The 16,026-nt window shown below is 38.0% G+C and overlaps 1 protein-coding gene across 13 annotated transcripts in view; it reads right to left on the bottom strand.

The window, feature by feature from the left end:
* The window catches only part of LOC108241532 (receptor-type tyrosine-protein phosphatase delta), a 241,498-nt gene that overhangs the window by 192,196 nt on the left and 33,276 nt on the right, over positions 1–16,026 (bottom strand). For all 13 annotated transcript variants that reach the window (XM_037974801.1, XM_037974796.1, XM_037974799.1 and 10 more), the window contains exon 3: positions 2,386–2,411. The gene's annotated coding sequence lies outside the window, so the exon portion shown is untranslated. The remainder of the gene's footprint in view (positions 1–2,385; positions 2,412–16,026) is intronic.

A 16,026-nucleotide genomic window follows, 5' to 3' on the forward strand; every position in this document is an offset into this window, starting at 1 on the left:
TATAATTTTAAAGTAAATTTACTATTATGATAAAAATTGAATCTGGCACAAAAGATCAATCAATTACTACGTAACCAGAAAGTCATTTCAATTTTTAACTAACAGACAAAACAGTACATTCAAGCAAGAGTTCAGCTTTAGGCTAATTGTGAAATTGACATAAAGGGATGATTTTCCAACTGCAGACCAGAACTGAGCATCAAGTCAGATGGAGCTGACAAAACGCACACAAACTGAAGAAACCAAATGCTTCGCAATTGATGTTTTAATGTAGATTTACACTGACTTCGGTTGTTGGAATTAGTGCAACAAAGCTGCAGATTTTTTGTGACTATTACAGCTTTCCCTGTGAATCTTGGTCAGTAGAAGTAGGATTCTGCATTAATTATTCATGCTTTGTGGGGAACTGTTAACTGATATATTTTAATCAGTTAGTCCTAAAAACTGACCAAGTTCTGTAGAGAGAGAATTTAAAATTAAACCAGATTTAGTTTTCTGTTTGTAACAAACAACTAAAAAAAAAAAACCTGAATTGCTGATGTTAAAATAATCATCCAAAGAAGAAAATTGGGGTAAAATGTGACTATAATGAAAATTTTCAAATATAGAACCCATAAATAAACTTGGCCTCATTTGATAAAAATTGCACACAGCCAAATTAGACACACAACGGACTTAATGGTACTTACTACAGTGTCATGAAGAGCAGTCAAAAATAAATTCAAAAAGTAAGAAACGAAATCTGCACAATTTTTTTTCTCATACTGATAATTGATGTCCTTAAATTAAAATTTTTTAAGCTAAATGTGCAAACAGCTGCACATGTTTGTTTATTGAAAGAAACAGCCGAAGTGACTTAAAATGGGTCAACAATGGCAAGTCAGGCAATTTTGACGCATTGGTATGTATTTAGGCTCAGATTTGTTGATTAAAGTTTATCATATATCATATAATGGACTGGAGATGAATTCAGATTCCACTTAAAAACGTTCCAAGTGTATTGAAACAGTAAAGAGTGGTTCAGGGAGCATTAGACATCATTTTCACACATGGATTGGCCGCCACAGAGTCCAGACTTTAACACCATTGAGAATCTTTGGGATGTGCTGGAGAAGGCTTTGCGCAGCGGTCAGACTCTACCATCATCAATGCAAGATCTTGGTGAAAAATGAATGCAACACTGGATGGAAATAAATCTTGTGACAGTGCAGAAGCTTATTGAAACAATGCCACAGGGAATGCGTGCTGTAATCAAAGCTAAAGGCGGTCCAACAAAATATTAGTGTGTAACCCTTTTTTTTTTTTTTGGTGGCAACTTTTTTTTTTTTTTGGCCAGGCAGTGTATTTCTACCTAAACATCTTCTCCAAGTTTCTACGCTTGTCCGATTCTGTCATATTTGTTTACCTACACAGACTACAGCCAGCCTTATGTAGGTCAGTAACATGACCCAAGCTTCCACTTGGTTTTCGTCAGATTCAACAGAGTGCCTGGTTTACATTGAGTGAGTACCCGCATTTCAGACCTGCATATCAATATATCTGGATAACTACAGACGTAAACTCTTTCAAACAGCGCCATTTGAGGTAGTTCAGGAAAACCTATTTATGCTTTGTTTTATTGTTTGTAATGAGTACTTTTAAAATTACAATATATCTATAATCAAAAAGCATCTGGAGACAAATATAAAAGACTTATAAACGTGAGGAAAAGGGCACTAGTAGTTCACCCATGCTCATACTGTTACACTTCAGTCAGATATTACAAAGAAACTCTGTGTGCCCAACCACAGGGTCAGACCCAGTTTTATTTATTTTTAAGTATTGTGAGTCTGCCGGTATTATTACAAAGGATTCAAGCCTGAAAGCAATAAGTTGAAAATAATATACAGGTAAAAACTGTAGCATATGAGTGAAAGAAACCTTTTAAAAGTGTAGGTTTTGTTGTTTTTGTAGTTGTTTTTCTCTGGAGGACCTTTATGTGAATAACAGCTTGTAAGACCCAGAGGAAAGAGATTTATTGTGCTTCAATAAAACATTTGAGCAGATTTATTCCCACTGATTTATTGATGTAAAATTTATTAAGTGAAGTATGATAAGTGAAGTACGAAGCAAGTCACAAAAATCCCTGTAAAAGAGTGTAACACTCGCCACTGTGGCGGTTCTGTACACTTCTGCTCTGGGGAGGGGGGCTTGCTACTGCACTCCCTCTTTGTTATCCTAACACGGTGTCATTGTGTTTGAGTGAGTAAAAAAAAAACCCTGAGCCAAAAGAATTCTGAGGTCCCAGATTGTTTGGTGATACCGAGTGCGGATGGCATGCTGTGCTTTATGGGTAAAATATCAGAGTAAGAACAGGAGATGGAAAACACAAAAGGAGAATCTTACCTTAAGAAGCACTTCAGCACAGCAAACTGAAAAAGAGAAGGAGTGAAAAGGGGAGGAAGGCAGAGGAGAGAGGGAGCAACAAGAGGGTATAGGAGAACAAGAAAAAGACTGAAATTAGTTTACCGTACTGTGAGGAGCACAACAACTTTCCGAAACACTTATCAAGAGAAAAGAAGCCGTCCTACTGTGCGTTTGTCTGCTGTGTGATCACTTTTTTTTTGTTTTGTTTAGCACTAAATGCTCAACAACAAACAAATCTTTATTAAGTACTTGAAAATTATTCAGGAGATTTTAGCTATATGCAGTTACCCAGTCTAAGACACTGTCAGTGCATCCTAGTTTAAATCAAACACACACACATAAAGTGACACTGATAGTGATTTACACAGCACAATAAAAAAATATTTTGAAAGGCTTTGTTGGAGAATATTAAAAAGATCTACACAGCACTGCAAAGTGGAACAATTTCTGGTTTTCCAAAAAAATGTTTGGCAAAAATAAAAAAGACTGAATTAAAAGATTAAAACTTAAAAATCCTAAAATAAAGATGGCTAATATTTCATAATTTGGTGTGTATGGTCATGGCAGAAATAATAAGGGTGTCAGAATAATCCAGTTTTTTGATTTTTGAAGTTTAATATAAAAAGAAATGTTGAGCAGAAAATCTAAGAGATTGAGGCAATTCCAAGTGACAGAACATGCCTGTTGTAAGACAGTAAGATAATGTTTATTATATATATATACATAACATTCATAGGGCTTTTTAAACACACTTGTCACATGAAAACTATGCCCTGGATCTACCATAAGGGGAACCAAGGCACATGCCCAGGGGCCTTTTGCTCAAAAGCCAAAAAAAAAAAAAAAAGATTTATACTAAAAACTGTTATCCACTCAGAATCAAATAGAAGCTGTTTCTAAGCAGGATTGTAAAATTAATCTGTCTTGAACTGGAATATTATTAGCTACACAAGTGCCGAGTATAGTGATCAAACTAAATACATTGACTTGATTGGCTACTGTTCAAGATGAGTGGGCACAAAGAGCAGGTGAATTAATTACACAGATTCAAGATCAGTATTTCTTCAGTTAACACCTAAAAAAGACAGTTTCACCGAGTCAGAGTCAGGTTTTTTTTGTGTGAACAAGCAGGAAAATGTTTAAAGAGGTGACCAGATGGTGGCCACTGTTATTTTCTGTTGTGGCACACAAAAAAAACCCCAACAGAATCTCAAGAGTTTTATTATTCTATTTTCATATAAAGGCTATTTGAAAAAATAACACAGTGTGGGCGTTAGGAATAGCCTTCTTAAAAAGACCTGCTTTTGTTGTTTTTACTTTACAGCTGATAGTACAGAGAACAGCTCAGTCACCACTCAACTCATTAAAGCATGTCCTCTACCATCTTAAATTATTATTTTTATAAGTTAAACAATCCGGTCCTGAAAGAATGCATTTTGCTGCTGTTTAATAAAGACCTTGCAAGGTCTGTTGGCACTCAGAGTATATTTTGGTGGTGACTCTCAGCTACAACAACTGTTACCTGTAAAGCTGACTGAATTATAGCCATATTTGTGTTTGCTGAGGCTTATTGGCAGTGGTGGGCATTTTGCTTACTTTTTGAGAGGTTCAATAGAATTTGTATGCTGTTTCACAAGTTACTTGTGCATAACTGTGCAAATCCTGATATATTTTTAAATAGAAGACTATCCGGGGGTTGGCAGCAAATTTGGAAGTGGGACCATGGCTTCGCTTCCCATCCGGGGAGCTTTCTCAGTTCAAAACTGAAGAGTGTGGCATTCCAAGCTTTAAGCTGCATGAGATGAGAAGCATGGAACTCCACACTCTCCAGTTTTGAATTGAGAAAGCTCCCCGGGTGGGAAGGGAAACGTCTTCAACTGCAGAATAAAAGTCCACTTGCTTTGTTATTTAACTTCAATTTTTTTGGGGGGGATATGCCATGTCCTGGATGACTGAGAATCTACATTGGCATATTGCTGTAAGATCATCAGATCTTTCCTTTTGCTGTTCTGTTTAAAAGTGTCAGTCTCACATACATTCAAACTTTTATGTATACTCTACTTTGTACCTCCTGGTCTGTCACACTGTTATACAGTGTGTCAGTAATACAGTAAGTGTTGTACGCCTGTTTTGTTGTCTCTGAGCAAATACATTAACAGAATCAGAAGTTAAAATGTGCCTTGGAATAATCAGTGACTTTGGCTGTAAGTGATTTGTTAGTAAAATATCAGTAATCAATTCACTGAAGTGGATTTAGACTTTGATTAATAAGTCGATTACCATGTAGTGGATTTCATGTGTAGGGGTGTGACAAATGTGCCTGTAACTGAAATGGGGTCCCTGAGTGTCAGTGCCAAGGGGGGCCCAGAGCAGCAGTGCCCAGGGCCCCCTGAGGGTTTTAATCCAGCTTAGACCAGCAGGTTGTATCAGTGGAAAGAACAGTTTGAGCAGACATCAAAAATGTAATCAGACACGTATTCTACATGACTATTCTGCTGCACCAATAAAAACATGTCAGTAATCTTATATCACAATTACAAGCATCACTAGTGTTTTTTTTACATTTGTTGTTTTTATTTCCACAGAACAGCTACTCCAGTAGAAGCTCTTTATGCTGTCTCTATCTTGTCTTAATCTTGTCCTACCTTTGATTTTTTTCCTCTCCTTTTTGAGCAACAAATAAATAAACAAAAACAATTTTTGCAGCCCATAAATTTCTTTGAGGGAGCTGTTGGTAAAAAAAATTGAAACAAAATCTTTTAGACAGCATGAATAAATTTGTTGAATAACTTGTGCCTGTACAATATTTGTTCTTCGTTCCCCCCTTCTCTCCACCATTGTAAACTTTTTAAAAATCTATTTAGAAGGCTGAAAAACAGTGAATTGATCATCTTTGTCGTCCTAGATTATTGTATTTCTGTAGTTTTTATTGCTATATTGTCATGGCTGCAATACACACAATCTTAGACAGTTTGTCATATAATCTACCATATAGAAGAACACATGAAAACACAACACTGAAGTGACCTTAAAATGTTTTCAGATTCAAAAAAAGGAGAGGAAAGTGGTTCCTAATTTAAAAATGTCTCCCTTAAATTGTTGTTGACCTCACTTAAAAAAAAGCCTTCCTGCAAGACAAATTAGCTGAAGCTCTCTACTCAGTATCTGAAAAGGTCACAAAACAAACTCAAACTACAATTTTACCCTGCAAATCTTAAGAGAACTCATATATAGAATGGCTTGCATTTAATAGTTTTTAAACTATAGCCCTTTTCTGTTTTCTAAGTTTATTAAGCTCAAATTACCAAAGTAACTGTTTTTGAATTGCTTAAACATTGTGGTTAGCTATAGAACAATGTGTAGGTGCTTTGTCTCAGCAACAAGTGCTCCTTATGAATCTTCAGTCCCCAATTTATCCATTTAATATGTGTTATCAGACTTATTTAACTCCACAGAAAACACATCTTGTAAAATCAGCTCCTCGCTCACATTGTACAGTATGTTTTGCTCATTTGGAGCTGTGTGCACTTTGATGCACTCTTTTTGGGAACACTCTGAAGCTTCCTCTTTCTGGAGCAGTGCAGTAAACAACTACGAACTTTCATATACATCTGACACCACACCTCCTGCTAAGCTGTTTATAGGAGATCTGCTCTAACTTTACTAAATGTATGATACATCAGAACACACCAAACTAGACTTTATAATGACTGGTAAGAGAATGACATGTTATTAATGGAAAAATTATTTAGGTTTGTGAGCTTCTTTGTGGGCGGCACAGTTGGTTAGCTTTGCAGCAAGAAGTTTGAATGTTCTTTCATGTGAGCATGGGTTATCTCCGGGTACTCTAGTTTCCTCTCACAGTTCGAAAACATGCAAGTTAGGTTAAATATGAACTCTAATCTGGTGTGAGGAGAATGGTTGTTTATCTCTTTGTTGCCATGTGATGGACTGACGGCCTCCCGACGGTGGTACCTACCCTTCGCCCAATGACCATTGCAACCCAAAACAGGATCAGTCAGGCACAGGAAATGAATGGATACAGGGAGTTTCTCTGCTAGAAAAGCTTATACCCGTACATTTGAAGTGTGCCTCTAAATAGGACGAGATCGCCCGACACCTTCACCTTCCCTCTGCATCATAAAAAACTGGGACATCTCTACTTTCTACACGAGTGGAAAGCATGAGATAGGCCTAAAAGCTGAGGAAAGGAGGAGCTTGTGCTTATTTTATGAATTTTTTTAAAGAGGACCTATAATGCTTCCTTGAACAAGTTAGGATAGGTCTGTGGGCTATACAAAACATGTTCATTAAATTTAATACATAAAATCATTCTCAGATATTGAGATTTCACCTGATCAGTTCTGTTTTGAGCTCATTTCAGAATGAATAGTTTTAGAGCTACGCCACTATTGCAAATGCAAATAAGCTGCTGTTGGCCATGCCCCCCAACTCAGTGTCCTGTATTGAAACATAAAAACTGACGCACATTTATATCATTATTAATTCAAATTGACTGTTTCTGACTTTAGGACCCGAACCGACATGCGTCAAGTAGGAGAGCAGCAGTAAGTGGGTCCAAAACCCAACTGGTAGTGGGTCAGCACACCTGCAGTACATGTTCTATATTGCACCTAACAACAGAATATTTTCCTTTTCCAGCAGATATTGTTCAGCAGTAAAACCAGCAGAACTAACGTGACAGTCTTCTTGTAATGAAGTGGGTGGAGCTCCACTTGGGTTGCTAGGTGTAACTGATTTGGTCCAACCATGGAAATAACGTTACGACACAGATGTCATGCTCTTGCAACATGCGTATGTGTTGTGAAAATCTCTAAGTATCAAATTTTATCTCATTGTCTGAAAAATTTATTATTACCCATTTTTGTGTTTTGCTAATGTGCATAAGCTGAGGTGGCCATCTTAAATTGGATTTACTTCAAAAGTTAATTAGTTGTAGATGTACATCCAGTAATTACTTTCTGAGAGAGTTTCATTAAAGCTCGCCCTGTAGTTCATGAGAGATTTTGGTAACATACAAACAGGATTGACTCCAACAGTTAATGTTAATGTTTTAATAAAAGATTGTGCACAATGAGGAGTACTTGTACCATGTGTTGTAAACGAATCCCAGCTACAACCCACCAAATCTGAGCAAAATATCTTTAAAATTGACTAAATTACAGCCATGGGAAAATCTTAAACTGACATGATGTAGTGCAATCTGTTAGCGTTCAGAGGATTTGTTGGGAATCGGACAAATTTTACGTGAAAGCATCGTCTGCCTTCGTCTTTTAGCGGCAGGCAACAAATATCTTCTCAAACAGAGTTGATCGAGAAAACACAAAAGAGTTGGAAAGACTCTTATTAGCAACTTTGCAACTAGGAGCCAAAAGATGATCTTTTAAAACTTTCATTAGATTAGAGCCACAGCAAGATACACTTTGGATATGCACATGTCAAGGCTGTAAATGGTACAACCGGTAATTAACCTACAAGTAAACAACACAACACCATATTTGTGTGCTTTAAAATCAATCTGACACCAGTGAGGAAATACACACACACACACACACACACACACACACACAGTGATCAGATTGTTTCATTAGTGAGGAGCTGATGGATAGCCCTCCCAAAGGAGACATTGACCACGGGGCCATTGATCTACTGAGCTAGGCCAAGCTGTGTGTGAATCTGTGCCTATATGTGTGTGTGTGTGCGTGTAAGGAAAGTGGCATACTGATGGAGTCTTTAAGTTGTTAGAGTAAGCACAGTAAATCGAATCCAACAGTGTTTAATGGGGAGAGAAAGAAACAGGCTGTCGACATATTCATTAGGTCAAATTACTCTGCCCAATCACTGCCGGCTCACTCGCTCAACGGAGCAGGAGGGAGCATCAGCGATATTTTTGTCTTGGCAAACACCCCCCCTTGTGAGAGGAATGTGCTCGAATGATAGTTTAAAAAAAACCATATTTATTCCAATTACTGGATGACAACATGCTGCATTTGGAGGCATCGAATTTCATTTGATCTCATTCAAGCTTGGCAGAGCGCTGAAGCATAAATCAATCTAGCTAAAACTGGAATCATTAAATTATACAGTCTTATTGATGATTTAATAAAGCTTATTGGGCTCAGGGGTTGTAATAATGACTTATGGTAATAACACAATGACAGAGCCAAACTTTCCATAACGGGCTCCGTGTAAACACTAACAATCACAAACAAAAAAAACAAAACAAAACAAGGGAATGATGTTTCTGGTCACATTTCATCTTGGCTGAGTGAGTGTGCTTAAACATTCCCCGTCTACATGTGAGGAACTTGTAATTAGCTTTCTAGTTTGTTCTCTTACATCGGACGTGAAGGTAATTGGGGCTTTTGGACACTCACTCTCAATCTCTGTCAATGTGTGTGAGTGTGTGTGTGTGTTGTTCGGTCTGAATTGTGGAGGATGGCCAAACCATTACTGTGTACTCAGCCTGCTCTAAAGCAGCTTGTGATTCATTAGTAATGAGTCCATTTGAAAACTAAATGAGCGTTCGGAGTGGCCAAACGGCGACCTGCGCAGTGATTGCGTCCACTTATCGGCACTGCTTTGCTATTTTTGCAATAAAGCACGCATGCACTGTCATACACTTGATGAGGACAGATATGTCACAATGTTTAGCGCCTGCCACTAAAAGACAAAGGCGGACCGTAAGGTGTCTACATGCGCGTGTGTTTCTGTAACTGTCTGTTAACAAGATATTGCATGAACCACGGGACAGACTTTAATTAAACTGGCAGACAGTCATCATTGGATGTGCATCCACAAATGATTACCTTTTGGAGTCAATCGGAGTCAAGATGGCTGCCACAACCAGCTGATCTTAAAACACACAAAAATGGCTACAACTAAGTCAAACTACCAGATACTGGCCTAAAAGTTGGTGTGGTAGTAGCTCAGTCTAATCCTCAAAACATAATATTTGTGCTGACGCTCAGTGCTGACAGGTCGTGTTGGACATTTGTTTAAAATTTGGCTTATTATCCATTGACCACAGTCAATGGATAATAAGTAACACAGAAATTGCTATAATTCATTCAGTTTTATAGATTTTGAGGTAAAATTTGGCGTGGTTGAAGCTGAGAGACATTCACAATACATGCTCCAAGTGCAACTCAGTGCACAAGATCTTTGCTTTAAACATTAGCATTAACTGTTGGAGTCAACCATGTGTGTCTGTTAGCAAGATATTTCATGAATCCCTGAGTGGATTGGAAGAACACTTTCAGACAGTGATCACTGGGTGTACATTTCCAACTGATAACCTTTTACAGTCAATCAAATTCAAGATGGCCACCACAGCTAATCAACATCGACCAACACAAAAAGGATTACAACTCAGTCTGTTTTCCCATTATTAAGATAAAACCTGATGTTGTTGTGGCTGAGCTCGTAGCACATATGCTGAGAATGACATCTTGCAATATTGCACTTAACAGTCTTTTCGAGGTTTGACCAAAACGGCCATACGTATGCGTGTTTGTTCAGGCAGCAAAAGAAGCTCGCACTGAGATAATGAAGTCAGACAGTTGTGCCATTAATTACTGTTTTACACCTGCTTGTCTCAGCTAATTAAATATGCTGACACACACACACACGTGCACGCACACACACACACACACAGACATCAATTTTTTTAATCACATCCACACTTTATGGAATAACACACGCATTTTATCACACTCAAACTTCTGTACACTTTTTTTTTTTTTCTCTTCCTGCGGAGACAAGTCAAAAATACATTCTCATTTTCACTTCGAGGAAGGTGAGATGGCGCAGCTAAACACGCCGTATCCCTTCTCCTTTTCGGAGTCTCGCACACAAACACATCTCCGAGGACCTTCTCTCTCCGTTTCTCGCTCTGCCATTCTCCGGTCCTCGTACCGTTCCTCTCCTCACACGGCTTCGCTCATCTCCCAGTGAGTGTGTGACAGGCGGAGTGAGCGTTTGCATGTGTGTGTGTGTTTGTCTCCTCCTCACACATTTCCTCAACAAAGGCCACAGCTGCTGCTGGTTCGTTGAATAAAAGATGACAGAGCCCTAATATCAGGAGATTACCAGCTAACGAAACAATGGTTTTGTACAGTTCAAATAGCGACATCGGTTGTGTTTAAGTATTTGCACGTCGACTGTGATATGATAATGTTTGCTGCCAATTGAAAACTGTTTCTTCTGCACTAAAGGACTACTTGACTCTGTCTATCGCTGGTTTTTGTTCTCTCACACCCAGCCCCTCTCTCTCCTCCCTCTCTCCCTTACACACACACACACACACCACAGAGAGCATATGGCTACTTCTCTCCTCTTTGAAGGGATGCTTTGAAGCTATGGCATCCGTATCGATTGGTGCTCAGTTGAGCTCGCTTCACCAGAGCCCCGCGATTATCTGTCGCTTTATTTCAAACAGAGCGCGAGAAAGGGAGGCTTACACAGCCATCACTCACTCACAATCTCATAGTCAGTTTATACACTTATACGTGAAGCAGGCGCACACACACACACACAGTTAAACACACACACACGCGCAATTGGGGATAATGAGATGAGCTTACACTCTCAATCCCAATACTTAAGGCAAGCTGCGCTTCAGAACTGACAAGTAAGTGTTGAATTTTAAGAAAGTGAGGACACAGTGAGAAAAAGAGTCTATAAAGTCTGGTGATGAAACTTTGGAGAAAACATTTCCCCCTGCAGCTCGATGCTGGCTTAAAGAAAAAGAAAAGAAAAGAAAGAAAATGTATGTTTTCCACAGACATAAAAATCAGTTTATCAAAGTGAACAATTAAATGGGAAGTAAGAGTAAGGTAAAACGACAACATACATGGCAATTATGGCTGACAATTGTTCATAAAGTTTTGAATTAGCAGTAATAAAAACTGTTTGTAAATTTATTACCATATCTAGTCTCATCTGGGCGAGTCCAGAAATTATTAGAAACAATACTGTACTCACGAACATGCTTAGTAAAAAAAAAAGTTTACTAGCATTCTTTAGCTTGTTATTTGTCCTTTCCTGTGTCTGTGCATGTTTGTATGTATGTTTGTCTGTCTGTTAGCAAAATGTGTCATGAACTGCTGCACGGATTCTAATAAAACTCTCACAGATTATTAATCCCATGTAAATCTGCAACTGATTAACCTTTGGTGTGTACACAAGTCAAGATGGCCGCCACAGCTAATTGACTTTAGCAAACACGTGAATGGATATAATTCAGTCAATTTCATAGATACTGAGCTTTTATTTGGTGTGGTGGTAGGTGAGAGTCAACCCTGTCACATACTCTGAGCACTGACAGATTGCGCAAAATCTTTGCTTAAACCTTTGACCTTTGGCAAATCAGCAGATGAATGTGTTACTTCAAATAACAGTAGACCATTAATTGTTTCACTTTTTGATACGGTGCACTGCTGGTTACTAGAATCACCATTTCAGGTTTATTGGGAGTCAATCTGAAACCTAAAAAATATTTTTTTCTGGGCAGGGTGTGTTGTTGATTGCATCACGGCTAAACGTTCCAACATTTGTTCAGATTTATCAGTCCATGAACGCACCATAGCTCAGCAGCTAATTTGCAATAGTGTTAGTACCTTCTCTTTTGTACGACTTTTTACTGAGTAAAGAAGACTCAAAGTTAGGTGCTCATAATATCTGTAAGGTGTTTAAAAAAGAATTCAGAGAAAGCATAAAAGGTGTAAAATCCTACAAAAAGGTACCAGCTGCTACTTAAACAGGTGATATATTTAAGTCCAGCTCTCTCTGCGGGACCTAAAATATGCAACCAGAGTCAAATGAAACCAAAGACTTAATATTTTAATTGTTATAATTGTCAAGGTGTAATTTGCCATACAGTAGAATGAATTAATATATAACAATCGAACACATGTAACAGTAAAATAAAGTTTTTTTTCTTCTTTTTTTTTCTACCAAATATGAAGTTTGATATAATTACACTTATAAAGCTTGGTTCTGGAGAGACCAGGGAGGAGTGGGTGCAGTTTTATGTTTTGAAATGTGCAGTGAAGAAACAGAAAACAAACGTAGAGTTAATTTTGGCTTTTAATGGAGACATTATCTGTGTCCAATAACCTGAAGGACATTATTTGTACTAAATATTCCATTAAAACCATGAGGCGATTTTCAATTTAACTAAGATCTAGAAAGAAATATATGTTTAGTACACTGGTAATTGTGGTTCTTATAGAGGACACTGGAGCATGCAGGTCAGAGGTGCACCAAAACTAGAAATTAACTTTCTCTCTGTGCGTTGCTTTATCTGATCCAGGGCCTTTAACATTTTTGCGTGAAACAAAGAAACAGTAAACAGACAAGAGGACAGGAGCTGCACAAACATAAATTACACAAAGCCATTCTCAGCATGTTTTTTTCCCCATCTCTCACTTTATTTAGCGCAGGTGCTGGAAAAAAAAACAAAAAAACAGCCTGTTTTCATTTCTGTGGTGTTAAAAACTGCAGTTCTGTCAAAGTGTGTGAAGTCTCTGAGCTACACACCAGGTTTCCTCTGTTCTTGGTGGTTTCTGAAGTCTTGGAAGCTGAGAGTGAATGCTCTTACTTAGGAGGATTTCATTTTGGATTTTTTTTTTTTTACAATTAGACTGATTTAAATTCACTGTTTTACTATGTTGCTGTACAGATTTGAACAAAAAAACAAACAAAAAGAAAACAATAAAAGCTGCTTTTTTCTGTTGTGATGCCAAAACGTTCTGCCACAATCACAGTATAGGCAGAGTGAACAAATACTGGAAAGCTTAAAGAGATAATTCAGATCTTTTGAAGTGGGCTTCTGTGGAAAAGTGGCTAGTGGATGAGCTAATGGCTAGTCCAAGCAGGGCTAAGACCTCAAAATGACTAAAACCTCAAATATTTCACAGCATTCATTCTAATGCTTTACATTGAACTCGATTTCCCTTTAAACAGTTACTTAATTGCAATTTTACTGGTTATTTGGAAGTGCAAAAAACAGTGGCAGCAGCAGCTAGCTGTAGCGGTTTTGTTGCAGCCTGGGGCACTACCCTGCAGGAATAAATTTCTGCTGGAACAACAATGAAATGTGAAACTCAAATCAAATTTTTAAAGCTAGTCTTGTTTTAAGAAGGCAGCTATCCACAATGGTCTTGGCCTCACTCAAACTAGCCATTAGCTAGTCAGTCCAGTCAGAATCAAGCTCTGTTTTTCCCAAACTGAGGTTGTTTCAAGAGTTATCTACAAAAGGTAAGATCTGAATTCCTCATAAACTTTCTACAGAACCCCACACCAAAACATTGGAACTATCCCGTTAAGTCTTATAACAGTAGAGAAAACAGCTTATAATGGCCTCGTCTTGTTAAAAGGTTGGTGACTGTTTTTATGACGCTACATTGACTATTACTGGGGTCAGCAAAAATCTCTGAGTTAAATTCTATAAAGTGTGCAATAAAACCAGTGATATAATTAGTGTGACAAGCCCAGTGGTGTGCCTCTGCCAACCAACCAAGTTTCAGTTTAAATTCATGTCTGTCCGGATTTAACTGTTGACCTTTTGGATGCAATGTGGCATCGCCTCATCGTTTTATTGTATTAGATAATTAGCTGGCATAAATGTGCCTAAAAACCATAACTGTGAAGAAATGTAATCAGTTCATTGTTGAGTTGGAGAAGACTCGTGTGCCAGTGTTGCAGGAACGCCATTCAAGCATTCCTGGCATATTTTTAAGAGGACGAGGCAAACTAAAACAAGTATGGACAAACAAACAGGGATCCTGAAACTGCTCTCCTTCGAAGATGTAATAATAATAATAATAATAATAATAATAATAACAACCTATTTTTTATTTTTTGAAGACAGTCATATACCCTAAAGGCTTACTTTAAATATATAATGCCAGCACAAACCTTGAATGTGTTAAAAATGTAGTTTTTCCTTTCTACTGATGTGAGTTTTAAAGTGATGCACTGCTGAAATACATGCAAACTAAGCGACCTGTCCAGGGTGTGCCTTGCCTCTCACTTAATAAAAACTGGAATAGGCACTAGCTACCCCCATCCAGCAACCCTGAAAAGGACAAACGTGGATACAGAAAGCAAGCAACACTAAGTGAGACTCATTATGCTTCAATAGGAAGTATTTAACAAAGTAAAGCTGACACAAGTTAAATACAAAACAAAAGTCCAGCTGTATATCAAGTACTTAACCCTTCCATGATCATCGGGTCAAACTGACCCGAAGTTACAAAAGCTCCTCTACCTTTCTCTATTTCTCTCTCTTTTGAGGGCTTCAGGAGGGTTAGGAGCATGAAAAAGAAAAAAAAGCACACACTCATAAAGGCAGAAAATAAGAAAAAACATGTGGCCAACTTGGTCTGCTTTTGCAGGCTGTAGTCCAAAATTTCAGCTTCATGCCCATCGGAGTATGACAGACAGTGAGCCAAAGTGACATGAAATGTTAATGGTCTGCCCAGAGCAGCAAAACTTCATAAAAATCCTTGATTTAGAAACCATCATGACTTTAGGAACAGCAACCACTGTCACATCACACAGGGCTAGAAACACACAGATACGCATAATTTTACACACACACACACACCCGCATACGTGTGTGACGTACCACTCATGCTTTGATTGAAACCTGGGGCTATGCTGCTTGTGCTGTTATTGAGGAGAAACATTTCTGAAAGTGTAGTTTATGTGCAGCAAAATAATCAGTCCTGGAAGCAGACAACTAAGAGAAAACACACGTACAAACATCGCCCAGCTGATGACACACAGTCTTTTGAATTATAACTAGTAACATAATCAGCCGAGAAATGATTATTTGTCAGCTCAGGGTTCAAAGAAGATACAAGTGTGTGATTATCTACTGAGGGAAAGATTTATAGGGAGTAAACAATAAGCAAACACACACATGAAAACCCATTGGACAGCAAATGTTAGGAGTGTTATAGGACGTATAGACATGATTTGATAGTTTAAAGTTTGAAGTTTAGTACAACAGCTAAAAGAAACAAATGCCAAATATTATTGTTTTGGGTGTTTTTTCCGGAAAGATTTCACAACTGTAATGTTACTTAAAAAGTCATCTTGTACTGTATTATTTATCTATTATTATACTGTAGGCAGTGTCCTATAGGGAATGTGTCAAACAAAAACTTTGAAAAACTCCCCCCCCAAAAAAACTGAAAAAAACCCCCCACACTTTGTGTTCTCATCTAGGTAAATACTAGTATGCTGTTAATTCACTAATGACACTTATAAAACAATGTTTATTAGACACCAGAAGGCGTTTCAAAGCACAGAAATTATGACCCTTTTGGCTTTCCATACAGGGAAATTTACGACCCATTTGGCTTTCCATACACCACTTTTCGCTCTTTTCTGCTGCCTTCCTTGATCGCCAGGTCTACGAAGATTTAAAACAAGCAGGCAGCTCTTCAAGCCCTTGTGCATTACGTAATCAGCCATTTTTGCTTTGGCGAAAAGTGCTTTAGATAGTTGCCACAGCTAGCAAAAGATATTTAAAAATACATGTACAAGCTCCTTAAGATAATGGTAGTGATCATCTGTGAACAAGAC

Source organism: Kryptolebias marmoratus, linkage group LG3 (assembly GCF_001649575.2).
Source record: "Kryptolebias marmoratus isolate JLee-2015 linkage group LG3, ASM164957v2, whole genome shotgun sequence".
Taxonomy (NCBI): domain Eukaryota; kingdom Metazoa; phylum Chordata; class Actinopteri; order Cyprinodontiformes; family Rivulidae; genus Kryptolebias; species Kryptolebias marmoratus.